Below are 26,554 nucleotides of genomic sequence, written 5' to 3'. Positions count from 1 at the left end.
AAAATTTAATATTATTTAAACTTTTTTTTTAAATAAAAAGAACTGAAATTGGCTTAAAACTCTTTTTTGGATATACATCACAAAATTAGCAAACAAGTTTTTAAATGTCTTCTTTATCCTATACAAGAATGCTAATAAAAAATAAGTTTACAAAGAATTCTATTTTTTATATAAATTGTTTATTTTATGACAGATAATTTTTTTACAATGCATTTATATGCCATCCATCAAGTATCTATTCAAACAGTATTTATATTCATTTTTTTAAAAATACAATGGTTTTGAAACTTATGCGAAAGTCGGAAAATATTTTACATAACGAAGGATTTTCATCTCTGTAAATTTAAACGTTCAAAGCTTACGAATTTTGTTAAATAGTCTTTTATAATGTTATAAATCGCTAATTTATGCAATAGAATATATCCATAAAACTTGATAAGATAAATAAATAATAAATTAAATCAATGTTTTTTTACGTAATACCACCATTAATTTTACATTACAATATTAATATAATGTTTTCATCGTATTACTCAGTCTAATTTGATGTATTAGAAGTTACTCGAATTGAAAAAAAAATTGTGGTGTATTTATTTTTTTTTATTTTTTTATAAGACGAGTAATAAATAATTTTTTACATATTTTACAATAAAAGCTATTTATAGAGCACGGAGAGTTGATTTCCTCTATTTTTTGGAATCAAATGTATCTAATTTGCCCGTAGTAAACACAAAAACGATTTTTATAACAATAAGCGTATTTATATCTTATAAGTGCATATATTTTATTTGTAAAAGTAATTCACAGTTTTTTAGTTTGGTTACTGTGTTACTTTTTTTACAAAATAGCTGTCCCTTCATATTCAATTAGTGAATTTTACAAAAAAAATGTATGCTTACAGATCTTTTAACAAATGTATAAAAAAATAACTAAAAATATAAAAAAATGATCGTAGGAAGGAGTGATTTGGTAATATTTTACAGACAGTAGAAACAATGAATTTTTTCGCCATAAATATCGAATTAGAGTCCATTGTTGTGGTATAAATTCTCAAATATCATTCGAGAAAAATTTTATGTCAGAATTTATGAACTAGAGCTTTATTATTAAAAAAAATTGTTAGAAAACATGATAATTTACGTATAAATATAATGACACAGTTGAGTATTATATAAAATTCTACAATGAATTTACTTTTAAAACCTATGTTACATCTTACAAAGAAAAAGATACAAAATTAGGATCACCTTTTTAAATATATTCAAAAAAAAATACGGCTATATTATTAATATCACAATGAAAAATTTTATGTATAGCATTTTAAAATACCTTTCATTTTTATTATAGTAATTGTGGGATATGTTTTCATAGATGTCATTGATTGAATAGAATCACAAATTAATAAATATAAAACATATTTAGATCAACTATAATGTCATTAAATTAAATTTTTTATATTTATTTAGTTAAAATAAATCGTTTACAAGCTTTAGTCATAACCTAAAGTGCTTATTATGCTAAAAATAAACACGGTAAAGGCATCACAGAAGTTCGAGAAAAAAATATGCTAATTTTATAAATAAATCAGAAATAAATACTCTTTATTTAAATTTTATATGATATAGCCCATGTAAATATTTCTTATCAATTATTTTTTTCCTCCCTGCTCAAATAAAATTAATGCTTTGGTTCGTTACTTCGATCAATGACCTCGTATATAGCTCATATTTGGCTCTAAATATTTAAGTTTTTCTCTGGTGCATAAACACGATTTCAAAGATATAATTATAACATCGTATTCTAATATAAGATTTTTTCGATCATTTTCTAAAAATCTGACATGAGGCTAATACATTTCTAAATTTAGCACATGTCTGTCTATTAATCCCAAATATATGAAATTGTTTTCGTATGGAAATTGATTTTATACAAGCATTGAGTTTCTCAATTAATAATACTTTCATTAGCTAGATTTTTAATTCGTTTTCTGATGACACTAGATAATTGAAAAATATTTTTCTAAACTACTATACACTAAGATTGCGAAGAAAATCTTCCGCTGATTTTTCTTAACCGCAAAAATTCGTTATTTCTCTTAAGCACTATAAAGCAAAATCATATTTCAATTTTGTTTCTACCGTTATAAGTATAGAATAACACTGATCACATAAAAAAAAGGGTGAAGAATTTTGTATTTTTAATTATAAGACATATACAACAACGAATGTACATTTAAAATAGGTTTTATTCGTAATTTATATAGATTTTATATAATTTGTACATTTTTAAATAACAAGTAAATTTATTGATTTATGACAAAGTATGTCGGTTAATGTGTAAATAAAAAATAAAATATGAATCAAAAGTTAAAAATTATTATATTATTTATAAACTTAAAAACATAAAATTAATTTTTATCTTGGAAATTTGATATAGAAAATTTCTACGAATTTTTAATATTTCATATATGTGTAAATTATAATAATTTATCATATTTGTATTCTATTTTTGGTCTATTTGCAAAAAAATGACTGCTATAAAGTAGCAAAAAGGCATTTTTATATTATAAAAATGTTCATCTTGCATAGATATCTTCTACTTAAATAAAAAACATAGAATAAATGCTTACAAAAATGTGTTGATTGGGTTTTTCATATTTTACCTAAAAAGATTTCTTTGAAAGGCGTATTGTAACAGGTTTTTTTAATTTTTTATGTGGTATGATATTCTGAAATGATATAAAGTAATGAAACTAAATATTAAAATAAAATAACGGCTATACGCAAAAATAAAATAATATATTTGCACGAACAACTGTTTGATTTATAAAATATATTTTAATAATAGGGGATATCTTTATTGTAAAAAATATAAATTTTTATCAATATTCATATACTTTGAATTGTATATTTATCTAGTCTGTTGTATGTAGACTCTTTTTTAGAAATAAACTTTGTTATTATCTTAGAGAAATCGTAAATTATGAATGATAAAAATAGAAGAAAATCTATTCATATCTTTTAGGATTTCTTTTAATTTTGGGTTTTGTCAAGTTAAAAATATATTCTCTTTTTTATCCGAAGGAAGCTTTAACTTTTTTAAAAGTGCAACTTTAGAATTAATTATTTGGAAACTTTTTCAGTGCCTGAATAATGCATAAATCATACAAATTAACAACTGATACAGAAAAAAATATGATTAATAAGAATTATGGTTATATGCATTGTATTTTCTAGATACAGATGCATGTTTAGCATGTTAAGATCGTAGTAAAGAAATTGTATGATCTTAAAAAATTGGCAACGTAAAAAAAGTACCTAAGTGTACACATAATCATGAATCATAATATAAATATAATTTAAATATACAGTAAATTTTATATAAAACCTGTCAGCTTATAAAAAAAACACTTTTATAATTTATAGATAAGGCATCAAAATATGAATTCATTTACTTGCAGTTTTTGCTGTAATATGGGACCTTCATTGTGAAATTTTTACGTTTAATGTCATAATATAGGTGCCTTTTAATTTAAACATTCATATAAAAAATGAAAATGCAAGGTTATACTTTACTCGATGCCATTTTAAAAATATTTTAATAATATCTATAAAATTGTATATATGAGTTAGATACAAGAATCTTCAAGTTTGATGTGCAATCTTTACCGTAAACTTAAAGAGCGGATGATAATTCTTTCTATTTTAATGTTTTTGGGTTTTTTTATATTATAAATAGTGCTTCTGGCATAATATTGCATATAAAAAGAAGAGAATAGGAAAGGATAGCTTGAAAGGAGTGAATTATATTTTATATTTAGTTAAATAAAGAATCATAAATCTAATTATCAAAACCTTTGTTTTTTTTAATTAACAGGATTATTAAAATTTTTTTGTACCAAAATTAAAAACGAGGTTACATTTAATACACAGTACATTATGTTGAACTTAATGCTCGAATTGTGTAATAGGCGCAGGATTTTATAAAAATACTAAATTATATAAATTTATTTTTGAGTGCAAACAAATTTTAATCAACCAACAGTTTTATTTATGAAAATCATATTGAAAATTGAAAAAGTAAATTAAAATGTAATTTAATGTCGTTTTAGATAATTTAAAGGATTTTAATTGCACGTTAGGTGGGTTATGGCAATATCTGGATAAAAACACTTTTATTTTTCTACCAAATAATAGTATTTTCTTAAGAACAACATTTTGTAATAATAATTTTATGTAAAAACTTGATATTTTGGGAATATGTAGTTTTCTCATATTCTGTTTTATATTATTTAAAATAATTTGATTTACATTTTGTTGTTTTAGTAGTGTTAAAAAGTACCAATATATTAAATATGTTTTTGTCAATAAAAACTATATTTTCTGTTAACATTTCGATCATAAGTTAATTCTAGAAATTGCATTTTTTTATTGCCGAGCCGATAGAAGCTTTCCTCGAGATCAAATTTTTTATAAATACCTATAGACTCTAACTATTACTGCCTAAAAAATTTTACACTTTAATAAATCTTAAATTCGTATTTACATGTATCTATATTATCTTATCAACAAGAAAATCTTTATTTGACATAAAAAAAATTGCATATGCAGGTTTACAACCAAAATAAAGGTGTTTGTCTATATGCCACAACAAAAATTTTGTAATTAAATTTTAAAGTGAGATCTTTTTTTATTTTCGATCTTATTTTTTTTTATTCGTTTTATAACCAAAGAAGTAAATTTATAATTTTCATATACACAGAGCGAAATATATTTGAAAAAGACCATAAAAAAAAATTATAAAAGATTAAAAAGTATATGATGGAAAAAAGTGATACTGCGCACTGATATTTCACATATAGTTTGTTTTAGAAAATTTTTCAAAGCGAGGATACATGTGATTTATATAATAGCTCAAGATAAAAAGGCTTTCTTTCTATCTACCTAAGCCAAATTGCTTGATTTTTTTTATTATCTTAAGTTCTACTCCAAAATATAAACTAATCTTTAAGTAATGTTGATAATAGAGAAATAATGTGGATGTTATTTTCTTAAATTACAATTACATAAATTGTATTACCATATCTTAAAAAACACAAAAAACTTTTTTTTAACAATGAATTTTACAATCTGGTAATTGATAAGGGATAAAATCGTTTAGACAGTGTAAATATTGCGTCATAATAGTTAATTTAAATTTTTAGTCTGACTTTAGGGTGATTTTATCACTAATAGACGCCGTTATAGCAAATCAATCCCACGTTTAAATTAATATTAAATTATATATTAATATAATTTTTGAAACAGATCAAAGTATATATAGATTGAATTGATCAAAATAAGTGTTATTAACATGCGATATTCTAGCTATCAATATTATTTATATTTTAAAAATATGGTTTTAAATATTTTAGAAAAAGTTCATAGAATTTTCTTATTACCACTATGTTTTAGATACATTAGATCTGTGATTTTTTGCTTTTTTTAATTTAAATGGACAATTTAACTAGATCCTAGCTGAAACATACAATAAATAGAATAATTCATTCATGAAGCAGACTTTGTGCATTATAATTCCAAGAAAAATCAATGTTAACGTATTTATTTGTATATGTTGTTATATAAAAAGAATAGATAAATATACGCGATAAATAGTAATCAAAAATTTATAAATTATTAATTGACTAGTTCAATATATTTAAATAGAAATTCATATTTATTTTTGTCAAAAAATACATGCTTTTTAGGCTAAAGTACAATATAATCAAATTAATCGAATTTATATACGATTAATCTAAAAATTTAGAAAAAGAATCTTCTATTTAAACGTAGTTCTCTCTAGGTATTTTTTTTTAATTCATAAAATCTAGATACAAATCTAACTCCTAAAAATTTTTTAATGCCCTATTAATAATCCCCTGATTAAAAAATAGATATCTTAAAATACCAAATTTTGCAAAAACAACAAATCATAATAAATCAAATAAAAAACGGTGCGATATGATGCCTCAATAGTTTTAGAAACATCAAGTATTTTGAAAATATCTTCTGCTTTTTTCCCACTATATATTCCTCTATAACTCGCATCCTTTCTCATTGTATCAAAATTTTCTTGTATTAGTATTAGGCTCCTTTTGATATCTACAATATTTTTTTCTATATTACTGTGTAAAACAGGACAAAAATTTTTTGTAATACACTCTTCGAAATAAATTTTTAACATCATAAGTAAGTATACACATGACTTGCATGTTCTCCCAATGCTTTGTATAAAGCTATTGGTTGATTTAGTGCACGCTAGTCGTTTTAATAACGTTAAAACATCTGTATTATCATGTGTAGCGGCATTTTTGCCTACTTTTTTTCGGTCATCATATTTATTTTGCTCTTCTATCACATATTTATCTTTCTTTTTGCAGAAAAAAAATCGGATAAACAACAAAGATTTATATGATAACGAATTTTCAAATTTTTTTTTCATAATAACATAATGTATTTGTTTTTTGGCAATTCTTACTGTACTTAAGTCTTTTAATGCAAGATTTTGATATGTTACTGCCATCAAAGGATCCCACAACCAACACAAGGAATCACATGTAAAAATTCTCATGTTATATTGGTTAGTATAGAAATGCATGAGATCTTCATAATTTTCAATGGAAATTGTGCATCTAAAATTCTTTTTACTTACAATTCGAATGATTTTTTTCCAATATTCAAATAGAACGAAGATATGAAAATGCATGGAAATAAGTGCGTTTTTCTTTACAAAATATTGATCATCCAGACTAGCACTATCAAAAAGGAGAAATTCTGGTAATATTCTTAATAGTATGTCATTATGTTTAATGCTGTCTATTTTTTTAAACGTATCTTGCCGTATGTTACCTGTAAAAACGATATCTAAATTATATAAGTCGTCAGGATTGTTTTTCTTGTTCCTCTCTGTAATTTGATACAAAATTTCGATTAAGCTGAAGATTTGTTGTATACAATTTATTGGTTCATCTAAATAATATTTTGAAAATGATGTTTGTATTTCTGATCCTAAGTCATTAATTTTTGAATTCAAAATTAACTTAATATCAGTATGAATGTTCGAAAACAATATCAAATGGTTTATATTCTCAATTACTTGCATATTTAAATCCATAATATTTGGAAATTCATTAAGCTGTATTTCATTTTCTTCACCAATTCCATAATTTATAGATGGTGCGTCTACTATGTTTATTTTTTCAACCGATTGTTTTTGATTTCCATCAATAAAATTTACTATAGAATTCGCGTAAACTTCATCTTGATCTTGTGTGAAATCATTATCTGGTAGTTTTTCAGCATTGTATTCTGAAAATGTATCAATAGTATTTTGATCGCTAATATTACCAATTGTTCCCCCTTTTTGAATGTTAAAATATTCTAAAACAGCTTCTGATGCATCGTCTATGTTAAAATCATCATAATTTGCCACAAAATCCTCTTCCCTAGTTATACCCAGAGTACTTAATGTAACATCATTAAATACAGACGATTCCCAAAATTGTTTTTTTGATCCTCCACTAAGAATTCTTTTTTCGGTATCATTCGTTTTACTAATAGTATTGATATCATATAAAACATCCCCGACAACGATATCTTCTATGTATGATTCTTTTGTATGTAAACTATAATTTGGTTCATTTATCTCTGATGATGCACAGAAATTGTCTTTTAAGGCTGTTACTTTTTTTTTCTTCTGTTCTATGAACTTATGTGATTTCTTTTGTTCTAATCTAGATTTCACAACAACGGATTTCGAATTAGCAGTATTTAAATTGAGTATTTCATTTGATCGTTGTCTAAATAGGCGTTTTCTATACGAATCAACGTCGTTTTTGTCGACATCGGAATTTGGATATTTCAAATGATGCATTGTGTTCGTAGTTTGGGTTCCTTGGAAATCACTTTTCTCATTTATTTCTTTCTTATTTATTTTGACGCAAGATTTTTCGGAAATTGAGTGAGACAAAGTTTCGGGATCTAAATCTGCCATACACAAGCATTCGGAGCTATTTCCATGGTTTTCTGGGTGTATCATTTCGCAAAAGCGATGTTCATGGTCATTTGATGTACAAAAATCGATCAATTCATCTGGAAAATCTATATCTTCTATATCAAATTCAACTTCATTTTTAGTTGTGTTTGAATCCTGAAAGTTAATTGGTGTATTTTCGGTTTTCAATTTTTTGGTAAAAGAATTATCTTCTGTCACCAAATTTTCTGGTGTTTCGTGGGTTATATTTTGTGAATCCTTGGATGTGTTCGAAGTCGGCATAATATTTTCAAAATTAAAATCAAGAAAGTTGAATTCGTTGACCCCGGATTTGATGCACAGAAACAAGCACGAGAACGAAATCAAACCCATATAACGGTATAACGAAATTTATTTTATAAAGGAACGAATAAAATTAGTTAATCTGTTATATTTTTTTTGGATAATTAAGCCCAAGATTAACATATTTATTACAGCGTCTAATGTAGATACTAAATCACAGTTTTTGCGATCCTTTAGTATACAAATAATATATTGTAAATCATTGTATTTTTATGTCTGCAACTAATAACTAAAATTCAAATGTTATATATTACATAAAAAATTCAAGTGTAATTATCCAAAAAGGTAGATTTCAATTAACCATTTTTAATAGGTCATTGATAATTTATTTGATTTTTAAAAACAAATTGAGCATATTGAAACATAATCTCAAAAGTTTAATTAAAACTCTATATTTCAAAAAAACTACTTTTGAAAAAATAAATTTAATGTTTTAAATCGGGTCGAACACATAAATTTATTACGATTTTTTTTGCATTCTATGTTAATGAAAATAGTATTTGATAAATTTATTAAGTCTTTAATGCCACGACTTCTAATTACGAGAAGGACATTTTCGGTGTAATCTCACAAATGAATCCAGTGTGTTTTTAAAAAATACAGCGTATAATACATACTCTCAACTAAAATAATGATATATTTATTTTATTTACATCTCATGATAATATTTCTTTGCTTTTTAAATTATTTTCTTAATATTTTTTGCCCTGATCTATATTTCCATTTGCCCATATCTCCATTTATTTCTGTACAGATATTAACATCCATATTATTTCTGCCCACATTAAATGTCCACTTAAAACTATTTTAATTCCTGTGAGCATTCTGTTCTGGTAAATTAATTCACCTCTCCTTTTTGTTATAATTAACGAAAAAATCATCATTTAATATAAAATTATTTTAGAATATTTACTAGTGCATTATAATACAGTATATTTTTATTTATCGGCTATTTTGGTTTATAATTTTATATTTTGTCTTCAAACATAGTGCGATTGGTTTCCCGTATGCACATTATACCTATATTCTTCGATAAGTCTTTTATCTTACAACTTATTTGATGACTTTGCTTACTTAAGACCACTTATTTCCAAGGTTTTTCTCAATCCTATAGTTAGATTATTTTCTTCGATTCGGTTTGTGGCTTCGAGTTCTTTCTGGTACCTTTTATTATTAGATTGAATTACAACGATTAAAATAAATTATCTTAAAGACTAAATATTGCCTTAGAATAAATTATATAAAAATGGTTTAATAATTTTGAAAAAGAAGGCTTCTAATGGTTGAATTTAATTTCATTCTTTTTTTATCTTTGAACGCATAAACTTTGGATTTCAGCACAATATATTAAGATATGGCTTCTTTAATACCATCTCTATACGATATTTTTCTATTTTTGTCTTTTATAATTTTTTTTGTCCATATATGTCTTCCTTGTACATATTCCTTATGCTTTTGCTAGATATACCTATTTATCATATTTCCAATATTTTAAGATTAATTAATTATAATGGTTTTAGTATCTATAAAATTTATTTCCAGGCTTGTTTTAAATTATAAATTAGTTCACATGTTAAAATATTAATTTTATATGTAGCTCATGTTTTTTATTTATGGGTAAATTTTCTTTTTGTCAATTTTATCTATTTAGACGTAGTTAGCCCATAGGGAATATTGCACAACTCCTTGATGCATCTTTTGACACCTTCCCCTGATCTATATTCATCAACTACTCTTCTTCTCTCAAATAAGATGAGTTCAAGTGTCTTGCGGAGTGTGAGAGCTTGCATGTATGCTTCTACTTCGTCCGGTATTTTTAACTCCTTAACATATTTTTTATGATATTTTGTGACCACCCCATTGAAAGTCATTACATATGGTATTATCTTTGTTTTACAATTGTAAATTAAACCAAGTTCATTTGCCAAGATGTCATACTTCCTATATTTTTCATTCTCAACTTCAGTCAAGTTATCAAGGCTCGTTATACCTATTTCGATTGCAGTAACCATATTTTCTTTTTTATCGTATAAAAAAATATCAGGTCTATTTTGTTTGATTAAAATATCTGTTCTAATTCGGGTATCAACTTTTATTTCTACATTTTCGTTTTCGCTGATCTCTTGTACTGAGTGAGTTCTGATATTTTTTTGTTTTCTTAAAGTTGTATCGTCTTGATAGAGGAAATGAAGAAATTATACAATTTCATTGTGCATTCGCGTGTAATCCTGCTCCAACATTTTCTTGCATCTCGTTTCAATATGGTTAAATTTTTTCATGGTTTCTTTACAATGTGTGCATTTTTTCCTCTTACCAAAAAAGTTAAATTCTGTCTTAAATAAAACAGAATTTTCCCATTTCACTTGGTTTAATGTTACCATTTTTTATCAATCTTGATGATCCAAAAATATATGCCATATCGTTATTCTTGGCTTCATAAGGTTTTTGGTGTAATTTTTTTTCTTCTATTTTTCACAATAGACTTTCTTGCTGATTTTTAACCAAGTGTCTCGGAATTAGTGATATTGGCATAATATTTATTTTTAAGATATTCTTGCATTAGTGAGATATGTGTCTTGTTATCATTTTCTATTTTTAATTTTGTAGCCCTCTTTTGTGAATAGTTTTTAATGTTTTCAAGCAAATTTTTTAGCTGGTTGATCATCTTCTCAGCTTTAAATTCGATATTACATAGCCCACGTCCTAGTTCATTTCTCTTTGTATATAATCTTTGTTTATTACTAGGCTGGAGGTGAATGGAAAATTCGTTTAAAATATCTCTTATCTTATCATCAAGTTTGATGTATTCTTCTGGTTCTAATTTTAATACGCCTATGTGGTAATTTATGAGTGACGTCGCATGTTCATTAATGGCTTTAAATAAATTCGCGGCATTAAGTTTAGTCTTACATAAATTTCTTATTCGATTTAATATTTGTTCTGCAATTATATCTATAGTTTCTTGCTTTAGCTCTGATTTGCTATTCTCAATTTCCCCAAGATATTTGAAGGCTTCCGGGCCTTCTATGAATGTTGCTACATCTGCACAAATTTCATGGTTAGTGGCTGTTTTGTTTTTGTTTATTTCAAGGCCTACCGCATTAAAGAAGGTTAGTGTTTCGTCTGTCATGAGTTTAAGTGTTTCTGGAGTTTTTGATATTAATTTGAGGTCATCTATGAAGAGTAGGTGATTTGTTGTATATGAGTTTTCATCGTTCAGTACACTCACTCCTGGAAAGCGTTCATTTATTTTCTGCTTAAGGGATCAATACTTAGAACGAATTAAGAAGGTGACAGACTATCTCCCTGTAGTATTCCTTTATTTATTCTTTTATTCATGATTTCTTCTCCATTTAACCTTAACGATATCCTCCTTTTACTTGTAATCTTTCTTATGAAAGATGTTATCCATGCTGGTAGATTCAAATTTTCTATACATACATATAGGTAGTTATGTTCTATTGAGTCAAACGCCTTTTTTACATCAATTCACGTTGTATATAAATTATTTCCATACTCTTTATTTATCGCAATATTGATAAGAGCTTGTTTTTTTGCTCCTTGAACGCGCCTTATCGCCCCTAACTGATTTTCTGCAAGTAATACTTTTGTCTCTACTTCATACTGAATTATGTTTGAGGCTGCTCTTGTCGTTTATTTATATAAATTAGACATACATGTTATTGGTCTAAATTCATTTCCTATCTTGACATCTTCTTTTGATATAAGGTGTGTAGTGCCTGAGTAAAACCATTCTTCCTGGTTTATATTTTCTAAACATTCATCTGATATGATCTGTATATATATTTATCTAGACTCGTCATTTTTTTAATGAAGAAATTAAAGATTCCATCTGGTCCAGCAGCTTTCCAGTTTGGCAGTGATTTTATTATATATTCAAGTTCAATCTCTGTTATGAAGCAAATTTTTTCTGTTTTTGGACAGGTTGAAATGGGCATAGGTAATCGTTATAATTATTTTTGTTGTTATTTTCCGTGTCTTTTTCCCACATTTTCACTTAAAATTTTTTGATTTGTTCATCTGAAGCTTCGATTGCATATTTTTTGTTTTGTGTCAATCCTCTGTAAAAAAAGTCTTCTATTAAGCTCAAAGCAGTTATTTTCTCTGGTGAAGTCACATCTTTTTTTTGAATGCTCCATTTTTATCTGCAATATTCTAATATTTTCTGTATAGATATTTAACACAGTTTTAAGATGATCATCTATGTCTAGGATCATGTTTCTTGACCGCATTATTTTTCTTAATTTTTTTACTTCTTCCTCTTTTACTATACTGCGTTTATTTTTATATAATTCTAGTCCATCTCTTATTCTTTCTAAATGCTCAATTTTTTCTGAAATATATTTGTTCTCTTTTTTCGGTCGTGTTGTGAGACGTCTGTAAGAATCAAAATTCTTATTTATTAATTTTATATAATCATCATAGCATATTTTTATGAACATAAAAAGTATTTTTTATATAAACATAGCAAATTGGCATGGCTACTCTTTTCTAAGTATGAATAGTTGTGCTTTAATGTAAAATAATCTATTAACTTGTACAGAGCCAAAAAATCATATAAACTAACCAAATTTTTTGCTTATGAATATCGATGCTAGGCTAGATTTTTTTATTAAGAAAAAAATTTAACTGCACACTTTAAAGAAAATCAACTATAACTGTGTAGCATAATTTCGAGCTGGAATCCTCAATTTAAAATATTGATTATATAAATTTAGCAAATATAATGAGCGTTGGTAAAGTACATAACTAGTAATTAATGTTGCCTAGATGCAGGGATGCATTAGCACTGGGAGACATATCTACGATAAAATATGTGTTCATTATAAATATTTACTTGATTCTGAGGCTGAAGCACTTTATATAATTCTGAAATGAAAATGCAAGTGGTCAAGGATATTATTGACAGGATAAGGATATTTACTAGCAGCACAGTCACGACTGACGAGGTCAATTTTAAAAATCTGATGTATATCTTCTAAACCTCTTTGGAACAGTATTTTACGAAAATAAACAATTTATATTTTTTATTTCTAAATAAATTTTATTTAAGTTGTATCATATAATTGAAGCAACTTTAAAATGTTCTTTACAACGAATTTGTTTAATATTCTTCTGCAGATGGTCTTCTATTAAATCTTTTTTGTGAGCCCTTCTTTCCAAACTTATTGATTTTAGTTTTTACTTCAATTATATCATTTATAAGTATTCTTATGCTTTTTCTGGCATTCCCAACTTTTAAATTTACTACACATAGAAAATATTGGAGGAAACAATATAAATAGATAGCATGTTTAATCCAAATTTAATTTCTTAAATAATATATTTTATGATTCGAAAATTTATTTTTTATCGCAAATTTTCATTTTATTTTTTTGGTTGCGTTTAGCTGTATTATTTTAGGATATAAAACCTTTAATATTTATGGGTTGAGTTTCTTCTTTTTAGAAATTTTATATATTGAGATATTAGCAGTGTGCTGGGAATATTGCACATCTCCTTACTGCATATTTTTAAACTTACCCACGATCTTTATTCATCAACTTCTCTTCTTCTTTCAAATGATGTGTGTTCATGTGTATTTTATGGATAAATATCCTTTTTTTATAAAGAATAAACGTTAAAAAATAAACAAAAGCGGGTATCCAAATTTTTTAACAATGGTTTAGTTTCGGTATTGTAATTATATATTTTCTCTTTAAGCTAAGCGTGATTGTTTCCTCTGGATACATCGTAGTTATAATGCTGTATATATGCTATTTTGAGACCTCTTAGTATAATGGATTTTCTAATTTCTATGTTTTGATTACAATCTTGATTTGTCTTTGACTTCATGCCTTTCGTGTAGCACGTATGATACATGGTTTCAACCTATCTCATGTTACTAAATGTGGTATAGTCTTGTTCTTATACTTATTATTATAATTTTATGATGAAATAATATAAATATAAATTATTATAAAAATTACGATAAACACAAAAAACAACTTCGTATTGTATAATAAAACTTACTTTTTACAATGCATCTATATTCAAGAATTAATATTTTAAAAAATAATTATATGTTTCAAAATACCCTGGACCGAATTTAAATGTATATTTTTATTTAAAACGCTTGCTTTAATTTAATGTGTGGTTTTTTGTAAAACAAGATTAAGCAAAACGATTATTTTCAAATTCAGAATTTATCTTTCTATTACCCTAGTAGTAAATTTTATATGTTTATGGTAATTTATTTATTTGAATTCACAGAACGCATTCATTTATTATATTGGTTTCAATGTGTTTTTTTTTGTTGATTTTAATGTTGAAAAGCAGGTGTTGGTTTTTTATTCATAGAATGCAGACTAGAATTCTCTATACATAAATTTTCACGTATAAATATAATTTTATATGAATCAGAAGTATTCTTTTTTCATTTCACGAAAAATTATGGGCATTAATAAAATTCAATACCTAGCATTATGTGTTTAGAGAAAATAATAATATACCTTTATATAAGTTTAATCTCTAATAAAATATCAAATAAATAAGTATTTTTAAAATTTTATTATCATTTTTGATGTGGATTCTATAAACAGAAGCGGTATGAATCATTTCTTTCTTCAGATCATGACCATCTCAAAAATGTTCTGAATGTAAATTAAAATAATATTATATAAACACAAATTTTTGATCATAATTTTTTTCCCCGTGTTTACATCATTTGAATTACATAATGAAGATATACCATTATAAATCTATCAATAGAGTTGATTTTCACCAATTTTTTCACAATATAAATGCTATATCTTTAAAGAATAAGAAACTTACAAAATATTTTATTGTATTTATATCGTAATTTTTTCATCCCTTGATCTTAAATACGTTTTAAAAGCCATACAACGGCTTAAAATATGAAATTTTCAGTTAACAAAAAGCCACTTAATTTTAATTTTTTTATTCTTTTTATAATTAATTCAAATGATTTAAACATTATTTTTCAGCAGAATAATAAAAAAAGTTTGCATTCGAATTAGTTCTGTCCATATTTTTTTTAATTAAATATTATAATACTTTTTCGTGTAAGAAATAGACATTAATCGAACCTTTTCTGCTATTTTATAGTTGGAATAATTGAGTAGTGTAAACGTTAGATATATTATATTCAATATATCAGATTCTGTCGCATAATTATTCTAACGTAAATCCTTGTTACATTAGTATAAAGGATATTATTGCCACCTAGCTGCAAGGAAAGAAACAAGCGCTGATAGATCACTATACGTCAAAAAGCTTTCTTTTAAAATATAGTATTTATTAAAATGCATCAAAAATTCTTCTTAATTCCCGAATAAAAGTCAAAGTAATCAAAGCGTAACTTAATATGATAGAAACTTAACCTGTGTATATACCCCAATTTACGAGTCAAAGTTCAGCTATAATTTTTTTATTTGTTTTTAAGTATATAAGTGTTGATTATGTATACTATACATGTATTATAAGTGTGCTATTAGTCTTTTAAGTATATTTTATGCTATAAAATAACTCTTAAGATATTTTCATTTTTAAAAAAATTCAATGATAATACATTATTTTCATATCATTAAATAAATAAAAAACTAAAGAGAAAGACTTTAACGTAAATAAAACAATATAATTTAATTTTTAATGGAATATTATGCCGAAAATAACAATGTTTATAAATTGTACGCAAATTTTTACAAACATTTCACCAGGATGTGCCTATATGTAAATAGCTTCTAAAAAATTATTATTGATATGAAAATATGCATTATAATTGTCTTGAAATTATATATATTTCATCTAAGATATAAAAACAAATATTAAATCATAATTAAAGAATATTTATAGCCAAAATTGCAAAATAAACCAAAAAAAAGGGTTTTTTTTTTGTTTATAGCCTGGATTTTTTTGATTTTTTAAAGTACTTATCTAATTTCATATTTTGTATTGTAAAAATATGTCTTTAAGACAGCACAATGTATAAAATTAAAAAATGTTTAAGTGTGTATTTTTTTTCCTCGATGAATGTACGAACGAAATTTTGTTTCAAAATACAAACTAAAATTGATGAAACTGTTGTTGTGTGTTTAAAATAATAAAAATTCGCTTTTTATTCCAAAAAAAACATGGCAATCTCAGCTTATCATAATTACTATATATCATGCAAGATGAAGATTGGAAAATTATGGATTTAAAAATACAAAATTAAAATGTTTTTCTAATATCCTACTGTTTTTAAAATTTCATTTCAGGAACTCACAAAAAAAATAATGCATAAAATCTAATGAATTATTTATGTTCTTAAAAAACAAAATAAATATTTTTTATTTTTTAGTCTTGTACAAACTAAGATGAATAGCAAGCATAATATTATATAGATATAAGATATAATCTGATTTTGTAGTTTAATATACTTCGTAGATGATTTTAAAAAAACATAATTTCGCCTTATTTTAAATTTTTAATGATAGTAATAGCTAATTTTCAAATTTATTTGGACACTTTAATCAAAGTATATAAAATTTATTTTTTATGGTAGAAAAGCAAAAAAAACATACTATAAATAGATTGGTAATTTTTAAACTTATGTTAATTAAAGCAAAGTTATAAAATACGGTATAAAAGTATTTTCATAATATAAAATATTTTGTTTGTAACTATAAAATATATATATTTATATGTATCATAACTTTTTTTAGAATAAAAGAACCAAAATAGGTGTAAAACTCAATTTGTAAGACATATCACAAAAGATGCTATTAAAATATTTATCCTTTTTATATAAAAAGAACCATCTAAAGTTGTACAAAGTTCTTTTAATACATATCACAAAAGATGCAAATACGTTTTTGCGCTTCTTTGTGCTATAAAAAAATATAAATAAAAAATAAGGTTACAAATAATTCATTTTTTCGCATACATCGTTTATTTTATAATTGCCCATGTTATAACAATCCAATACTACGCCATTTAACATGTATCTATTCAAACAGCGTATAAATTTTAATTTTAAATATAATGCAAATATATCAAAATTACTAAAATTCGGAATTTATGTTTTAAACAGGGGATTTATATAGCTATCAAATGAATGTGTACAACGCGTAAAAATCATGTTATATAGTATACAAAATTGTTTTAAATAGCTAATTTATGTAATAGAGCATCTCTAAAAACTTTGTTAGATAAAGTTATAATTATAGATACCAAAATTAAGAATTTTATGTGAGTAAACCTTTTATATTTTCATAATGATCCCAATATATTATTTTAATCGTATTGATCAATAAGATTTGATGTATTATAAGTTACTCGAATCGAAAAAAAAATGGTGTATTTGGCTTTCCAGTTGTTGTTAGAAGATGTGTGGTAATTCTATTTTAAAATATATCACAAAATTATGCAGATTCTAGAGCACAGAGAGATGATTTTTGCTAATTTTTAAGGTTCAAATGTATCTAATTTGCCCGTATAATATTTAAAAGCTGTTTTTTATAACAATTGAGGTATTTTTATCTTATAATTACTTATTAGATGTAATGTAAATCAATCTTTTATAGGATTGTTGCTGTGTTATTTTATTTTCCAAAATAGCTTCCCCTTATATTAAAATGGTAATTTATCGTTAAAATGTATGCTTACGGATCTTCTAAAGATGTATAAAAACAAAAATACCACTCAGAGATTCAAATTAACCGTAGTAAAGGGTGATTTGGTTATATATTACGGACAAAAAACAATGGTCTGTTTGCCGAACTTCTTAAATCGGAGTAAATTTTGTACTTGAAATTTCTTTAATATCATTCGAGAGAAATTTTATAACCGAATTTAATAACTGCAGCTTCACAACGAAAAAAATATAAGAAAACAGCGTATATTCGGTATTTATTTATGCAGACTCTGTTGAGTTATACAGAAGGATGTTGAGGGAATTTTTTTCTAAAGCCTACGCGACATCTTACAAAGAAAAAATACAAAATCAGAATCACCTTTATGAATTTATTTACAATGAAAATATAGCTATTTTATTATTATCAACAAGTAAAACCATATATGTAGCATGTAAAAATATATAAAGTACATTTTATTCTTTGCTCATGGTAAGCATGTGATATTTTATCATAGATGTCATTGATATTAATAGAAGCACAAATTAATAATGATCTCAGCATATCTGGTTTAACTATTTCGTCATGAAATGGAATTTTTTGAATTCATATTAATACAATTATACTTTTTTGATGCTTTAAATATCACTTAAAGCACTTCTTAACTGTAAATAAATACGGTTAAGGAATTACAGAAGTGAAAGTATAAATTTTGCCGATTTTATATATATATCATCGAGCAAATACTTTTCTTGTAAATTCAATATGATATAGCTCTTTTAAATATGGCATGCTACTTATTCTATAAAATTTTACTTAAATACGATTCATACAGTTGTATATAACTTTGATCTATGACCTCGTATAAAGCTGATAGTGGCTATAATGACTTGGCTTTTTTAATGTTATGAGCAAAATTTCAAACTAAAAATCATATCATTGTATTCGTCTATAAGATTTTTTATATGTTTTATCAGAGGCCTGATTAGAGGCCAATATATATAAATTTAGCACTTTACTTTTTTTTTCCTAAAAATATCAATATTTTTATGATGAACATTAGTTCAATTATTCCAAAAGGTTCCCAAGTAACAATACTATTATTGGCTTTGTTTTCGATTCGAAATCACATCCCACTAGATAATTCCAAAATGTTTTTGTAAACTATTATACACTATGAATGCGAAACAAATATCGCGCTGATTTTTTAACTGCGAAAATATATAGATTCTCAAAACCAATATAAAGCAAACTAATATTTATTATATTTTTTATACCATTAGAGGTAGGAAACACTGATTACATGGAAAAAGGGGTAAGAAATTTGTATTTTTGTTTAAAGACATAAAAAACAATAAATATACATTTTAAAAAGGTTTTATGTGTGATTTATATCGATTTTATAAAATTTGTACATTTTTTTAACATCAAGTAAATTTATTGATATAATAAAAAATGGTATTTCGCGTATTGTGTAAAAAAAATACGTACCAAATTAGAAATTTAATTATATTATTTAAAAACTCTGGCATTTAAAGTTAATTTTTTTCACGGAACTTTGAAAAAGTAAAATTTCCACGTATATTCAATATTTCATATAATTGTAAATTATAATAATAGAAATTTGAATATTTGTATGATATTATTGGTCTATTTACCATAAAAGATAACTATAAAGTTGCAAAAATGCATTTTCGCATGTAAAAAATGTTTATCCTCTATAGATATCTTCGTCTTAATGAAAAAACCTTTTATGAAGGATTACAATAATAAATTGATAAGAATTTTCTATATTGTACCTAAAATAATTTCTTTGCAGAATATTTTAGCTCGTTTTGTCAATTTTTTGAATACTTGGAAATTCTGAAGAGATATAATGGTATATTCAAACCAAAAACAAAAAAATATATTTATGTTCTTTTAATCGTAGATTTATCGTGTGAATTCCTATGTAGACTACTTTATAATTAAAAAACCTTGATTTACTCTAAATAAAATGAAATAAATAATAATAGCAAAAAAAAATTATAATTCTTTTAGAATTTAAAATAAATTAAAATATGGTTTTGTCAAGGGTGAAATATATCCTCTTTTTGTCACCAAAAAAAGCTAAATCTTTCATTAATTTACACATCATGATATAATAATTTCTACAAAATTACACATTGATATTTAATCTTTTTTAAAAGTACAGAGTGTGATTTAATTATTTGGAAAAATATTTTGAGCCTAAATAATGTATAAATCATTTTAATTTTTGACTGTCACACAAATAAAGAAAATGAATTTGCTAAAAAAAGGTTATATTTATTGCATTTTCAATGAAAAGATGATCGTTGGAAAGTTAAGAATGGGATAAATAAAATATATAATCTTAAAAAATTGGAAACGTAAAAAATCCCCCGAAGTGTATTTATAAGAATGATTATATCTTAAAAATATTCTTTTAAAATACCGTAAATTGCATATAAAATCTGGTCAACTTGAATAAAATAATAAAGAAACAAAAAAGGTTGATGGATAATAAAAGTAAAATTTATATGTTTTATAGATAATAAGTCGAAATATGATTGAATTTACATGCTGATTTTTCTATAAAAAGAAAACAGTGTTCAATAATTTGTACAATTAATTTTCTAAATAAAGGAGCTTGTACATTTAAACACTCATGAAAAAATGTAAATGCAAGACTGTATTTTACCCAATACTATTTTGGGTATATTTCAAAGAAAAAATATTTTTTTGCTCAGGAATTGATACAATAAGCTACTAGTTCAATGTGACTTTCACCGTGTAAAAAGTAGTTTAAAAATTCTTTTTATTTTAATATTTTGAGGTGTTTATATAAAAAAATAGTGATTTTAGTATAATAAGAAATAAAAAAGATGTAAAATAGTATAGCATAGAAAATAATAATATTTTCAATATAGATAGATAGAGAATTATATATCCTGAAATACAAATAGTTGTTTTTTTCAATTCAAAAACTTCTCAAGATTTTTGTTGTAAGGAAATCAAACACGAGTTAATATTATGCGTACAATATTTTCTGTTAACAGTTCTTTTAAAATTGTGTAGTAGACAGGCGAATTCTATAAATAAAATAGGCTTTTTTGATTAATTTTATAGACACCACCTTTAATTAACCAAAAACCTTGAAAAGAACCAAACTTTAACATTGTAAAAAATAAATATATGTAATTTTATAATGTTTCTAATATTTATAAATTATTTAACTTGCACAATTTAGGTTGGTTATGGCAAAATTAGAAAAAAAAACGTTTGTGTTTATGCTAATTATATTCATTTTTGAAAGCACAGCATTTTCTTGGCTATAATTTTATTTAAAAAGTAAAATTTTGGTGCAAAATTTATTTTTATCTTTTATTTCGCATTATTTGAAATAATATGAGTCAAATTTTACATTTTAATGTTAGACGTGTTTAAAAATGCCTTTATATGCAATATGATATATTTGCTACATAAAAAAACTATATTATCTTTCAATCTAAAAGTTAAAACTTGGAAATTGCATTTTTTGTGTTGCTGAGCCGATAGAAGCTTACCTCGGATTCCATTTTTTAAAAATACCTTATGACAGAAACTATTACAGCCCTAATAAATTTTAAAATTAATCTTCTTAAATTCATTTTTATTTTATCTTAAATATCTTATCAGCAAGAACTTCTGAATTTGTATTAAAAACTTGACAATTTTAAGTTTGCAACTGAAAGAAATCTTATGATTGACGCATAAATAGCCTGAAATAAAAATTTAAGATCATCTTGTTTTATTTTGGATATTTTCTTTAGTTCCTGTTATAACTTAATAATTAAATTTAATAATTTTTCTATTCACAGTGCATTAATCCATTTGATAAAGGCAATTAAAACAATATAATAAATAAATAAAGATGAATTGATGTAAAAAATATTTTAAAAAAATAAATATGAATTAATGTAAAAAATATTATTTTATGCTGTGATATTATATAAATAGTTTGTTTTATAAAATTAAAAGCGAGTATACATGTGTTGTGTTTAACCCAAAATATAAACATTTTCTGTGTATCTACTTGAGCAAAATTGCTAGAAATCTTTTTATTAGCTTAAGTTCTACTCTAAAATATAAACTAATCTTGAAGTAATGTTGATAATAGAGAGATAATGCGGATCCTATTTTCTTAAATTTTAATTATATAAATTATACTACATTATCTTATGCAACACTACTAACTTTATTTTAATTATTTATTTTCTAATCTGGTAATTGATAAGGAATAAACATGTTTAAACTTTGTAAACATTGCGTCAAAATAGTTAAGTTTTATTTTTCAGCTTGATATAACTGATTTAATCATTAAACGGCGCCTTTATAGCGCATAAATCCCACGTTGAAATCAATATTAAATTATATATTAATACAATTTTTAGTCATAAATCAAAGTATATATAGATTTAATTCATCAAAATAAGTGTTATTAACATGCAATATATTAGCCATGAAACTATTTATCTAGCAAAAACATGGTAATTTATGTTTTTAGAAAATTTTATGAACTTTTCTTATTACCACTGTGTTTTAGGTACAATAGATCAGTATTTTTTTCTCTTTTTTGATTAAATAGAGAAATTAACGAAATCTTAGCTGAAACGTACAATACATAGAAAATTCGATTTATTAAGCAGACTTATGAAGTATAATATACAAAAAAAAATAATGTTAAAGTAAAAATGTGTATATTTTGTTATTAAAAAGAATAGATAAATATGGGTAAGAAATATCAATCATAAATACATAAAATAGTAATTGACTAGTTCGATAGATTTGAATGAAATGGCATATTTATATTTGTCTGAAAAATTCATGCTCTTTTAGAAAAAAGTATAATTATAATCTAATTAAACAGGCAATGTAAGATTAATTCAAAAATACAGAAAAAGAATCTTCTATTTAAACGTAGTTCTCTCTAGGTATTTTTTTTTAATTCATAAAATCTAGATACAAATCTAACTCCTAAAAATTTTTTAATGCCCTATTAATAATCCCCTGATTAAAAAATAGATATCTTAAAATACCAAATTTTGCAAAAACAACAAATCATAATAAATCAAATAAAAAACGGTGCGATATGATGCCTCAATAGTTTTAGAAACATCAAGTATTTTGAAAATATCTTCTGCTTTTTTCCCACTATATATTCCTCTATAACTCGCATCCTTTCTCATTGTATCAAAATTTTCTTGTATTAGTATTAGGCTCCTTTTGATATCTACAATATTTTTTTCTATATTACTGTGTAAAACAGGACAAAAATTTTTTGTAATACACTCTTCGAAATAAATTTTTAACATCATAAGTAAGTATACACATGACTTGCATGTTCTCCCAATGCTTTGTATAAAGCTATTGGTTGATTTAGTGCACGCTAGTCGTTTTAATAACGTTAAAACATCTGTATTATCATGTGTAGCGGCATTTTTGCCTACTTTTTTTCGGTCATCATATTTATTTTGCTCTTCTATCACATATTTATCTTTCTTTTTGCAGAAAAAAAATCGGATAAACAACAAAGATTTATATGATAACGAATTTTCAAATTTTTTTTTCATAATAACATAATGTATTTGTTTTTTGGCAATTCTTACTGTACTTAAGTCTTTTAATGCAAGATTTTGATATGTTACTGCCATCAAAGGATCCCACAACCAACACAAGGAATCACATGTAAAAATTCTCATGTTATATTGGTTAGTATAGAAATGCATGAGATCTTCATAATTTTCAATGGAAATTGTGCATCTAAAATTCTTTTTACTTACAATTCGAATGATTTTTTTCCAATATTCAAATAGAACGAAGATATGAAAATGCATGGAAATAAGTGCGTTTTTCTTTACAAAATATTGATCATCCAGACTAGCACTATCAAAAAGGAGAAATTCTGGTAATATTCTTAATAGTATGTCATTATGTTTAATGCTGTCTATTTTTTTAAACGTATCTTGCCGTATGTTACCTGTAAAAACGATATCTAAATTATATAAGTCGTCAGGATTGTTTTTCTTGTTCCTCTCTGTAATTTGATACAAAATTTCGATTAAGCTGAAGATTTGTTGTATACAATTTATTGGTTCATCTAAATAATATTTTGAAAATGATGTTTGTATTTCTGATCCTAAGTCATTAATTTTTGAATTCAAAATTAACTTAATATCAGTATGAATGTTCGAAAACAATATCAAATGGTTTATATTCTCAATTACTTGCATATTTAAATCCATAATATTTGGAAATTCATTAAGCTGTATTTCATTTTCTTCACCAATTCCATAATTTATAGATGGTGCGTCTACTATGTTTATTTTTTCAACCGATTGTTTTTGATTTCCATCAATAAAATTTACTATAGAATTCGCGTAAACTTCATCTTGATCTTGTGTGAAATCATTATCTGGTAGTTTTTCAGCATTGTATTCTGAAAATGTATCAATAGTATTTTGATCGCTAATATTACCAATTGTTCCCCCTTTTTGAATGTTAAAATATTCTAAAACAGCTTCTGATGCATCGTCTATGTTAAAATCATCATAATTTGCCACAAAATCCTCTTCCCTAGTTATACCCAGAGTACTTAATGTAACATCATTAAATACAGACGATTCCCAAAATTGTTTTTTTGATCCTCCACTAAGAATTCTTTTTTCGGTATCATTCGTTTTACTAATAGTATTGATATCATATAAAACATCCCCGACAACGATATCTTCTATGTATGATTCTTTTGTATGTAAACTATAATTTGGTTCATTTATCTCTGATGATGCACAGAAATTGTCTTTTAAGGCTGTTACTTTTTTTTTCTTCTGTTCTATGAACTTATGTGATTTCTTTTGTTCTAATCTAGATTTCACAACAACGGATTTCGAATTAGCAGTATTTAAATTGAGTATTTCATTTGATCGTTGTCTAAATAGGCGTTTTCTATACGAATCAACGTCGTTTTTGTCGACATCGGAATTTGGATATTTCAAATGATGCATTGTGTTCGTAGTTTGGGTTCCTTGGAAATCACTTTTCTCATTTATTTCTTTCTTATTTATTTTGACGCAAGATTTTTCGGAAATTGAGTGAGACAAAGTTTCGGGATCTAAATCTGCCATACACAAGCATTCGGAGCTATTTCCATGGTTTTCTGGGTGTATCATTTCGCAAAAGCGATGTTCATGGTCATTTGATGTACAAAAATCGATCAATTCATCTGGAAAATCTATATCTTCTATATCAAATTCAACTTCATTTTTAGTTGTGTTTGAATCCTGAAAGTTAATTGGTGTATTTTCGGTTTTCAATTTTTTGGTAAAAGAATTATCTTCTGTCACCAAATTTTCTGGTGTTTCGTGGGTTATATTTTGTGAATCCTTGGATGTGTTCGAAGTCGGCATAATATTTTCAAAATTAAAATCAAGAAAGTTGAATTCGTTGACCCCGGATTTGATGCACAGAAACAAGCACGAGAACGAAATCAAACCCATATAACGGTATAACGAAATTTATTTTATAAAGGAACGAATAAAATTAGTTAATCTGTTATATTTTTTTTGGATAATTAAGCCCAAGATTAACATATTTATTACAGCGTCTAATGTAGATACTAAATCACAGTTTTTGCGATCCTTTAGTATACAAATAATATATTGTAAATCATTGTATTTTTATGTCTGCAACTAATAACTAAAATTCAAATGTTATATATTACATAAAAAATTCAAGTGTAATTATCCAAAAAGGTAGATTTCAATTAACCATTTTTAATAGGTCATTGATAATTTATTTGATTTTTAAAAACAAATTGAGCATATTGAAACATAATCTCAAAAGTTTAATTAAAACTCTATATTTCAAAAAAACTACTTTTGAAAAAATAAATTTAATGTTTTAAATCGGGTCGAACACATAAATTTATTACGATTTTTTTTGCATTCTATGTTAATGAAAATAGTATTTGATAAATTTATTAAGTCTTTAATGCCACGACTTCTAATTACGAGAAGGACATTTTTGGCAAAATCTCACAAAAATATCCAGTGTGTTTTTTAAAATACAGCGTATGATACATACTATCAAATATAATAATTATATATTTCATTTTATCTCCTGATAATATTTTTTTCTCTTCGTGTTATTTTCCTAATATTTTAAGCCAGGTATATATCCATTTGCCCATATCTCCATTTATTTCAACGTATAATAACATCCATCTATCCATCCATATTAGTTCTGCCCTCATTAGATATGTCCACTTAAAACTATTTTTCATTCATGAGATATATTCTGTTCTGGCAAATAAATCCACCACTCTTTTTGGTTAAAATTAATAAAAAAAATCTAAAGTTAATATAAAATTGTTGTTTGAATATTTACCAGTGCATTGTATTTCATTATATTACGTAATATTTTTATTTATCGGCCAATTTTGGTGTTTTAATTGAATATTTATCTTCAAACATAGTGCGATTAGTTTCCCGTGGGCACATTATATCTAT

This window comes from Rhyacophila brunnea, unplaced genomic scaffold (genome assembly GCF_057557595.1).
Source record: "Rhyacophila brunnea isolate RB1 unplaced genomic scaffold, BYU_Rbru_1.0 scaffold_60, whole genome shotgun sequence".
NCBI classification, from domain to species: domain Eukaryota; kingdom Metazoa; phylum Arthropoda; class Insecta; order Trichoptera; family Rhyacophilidae; genus Rhyacophila; species Rhyacophila brunnea.
The sequence above is the reverse complement of the archived record's forward strand: the minus strand, read 5'-3'. Positions refer to the sequence as shown.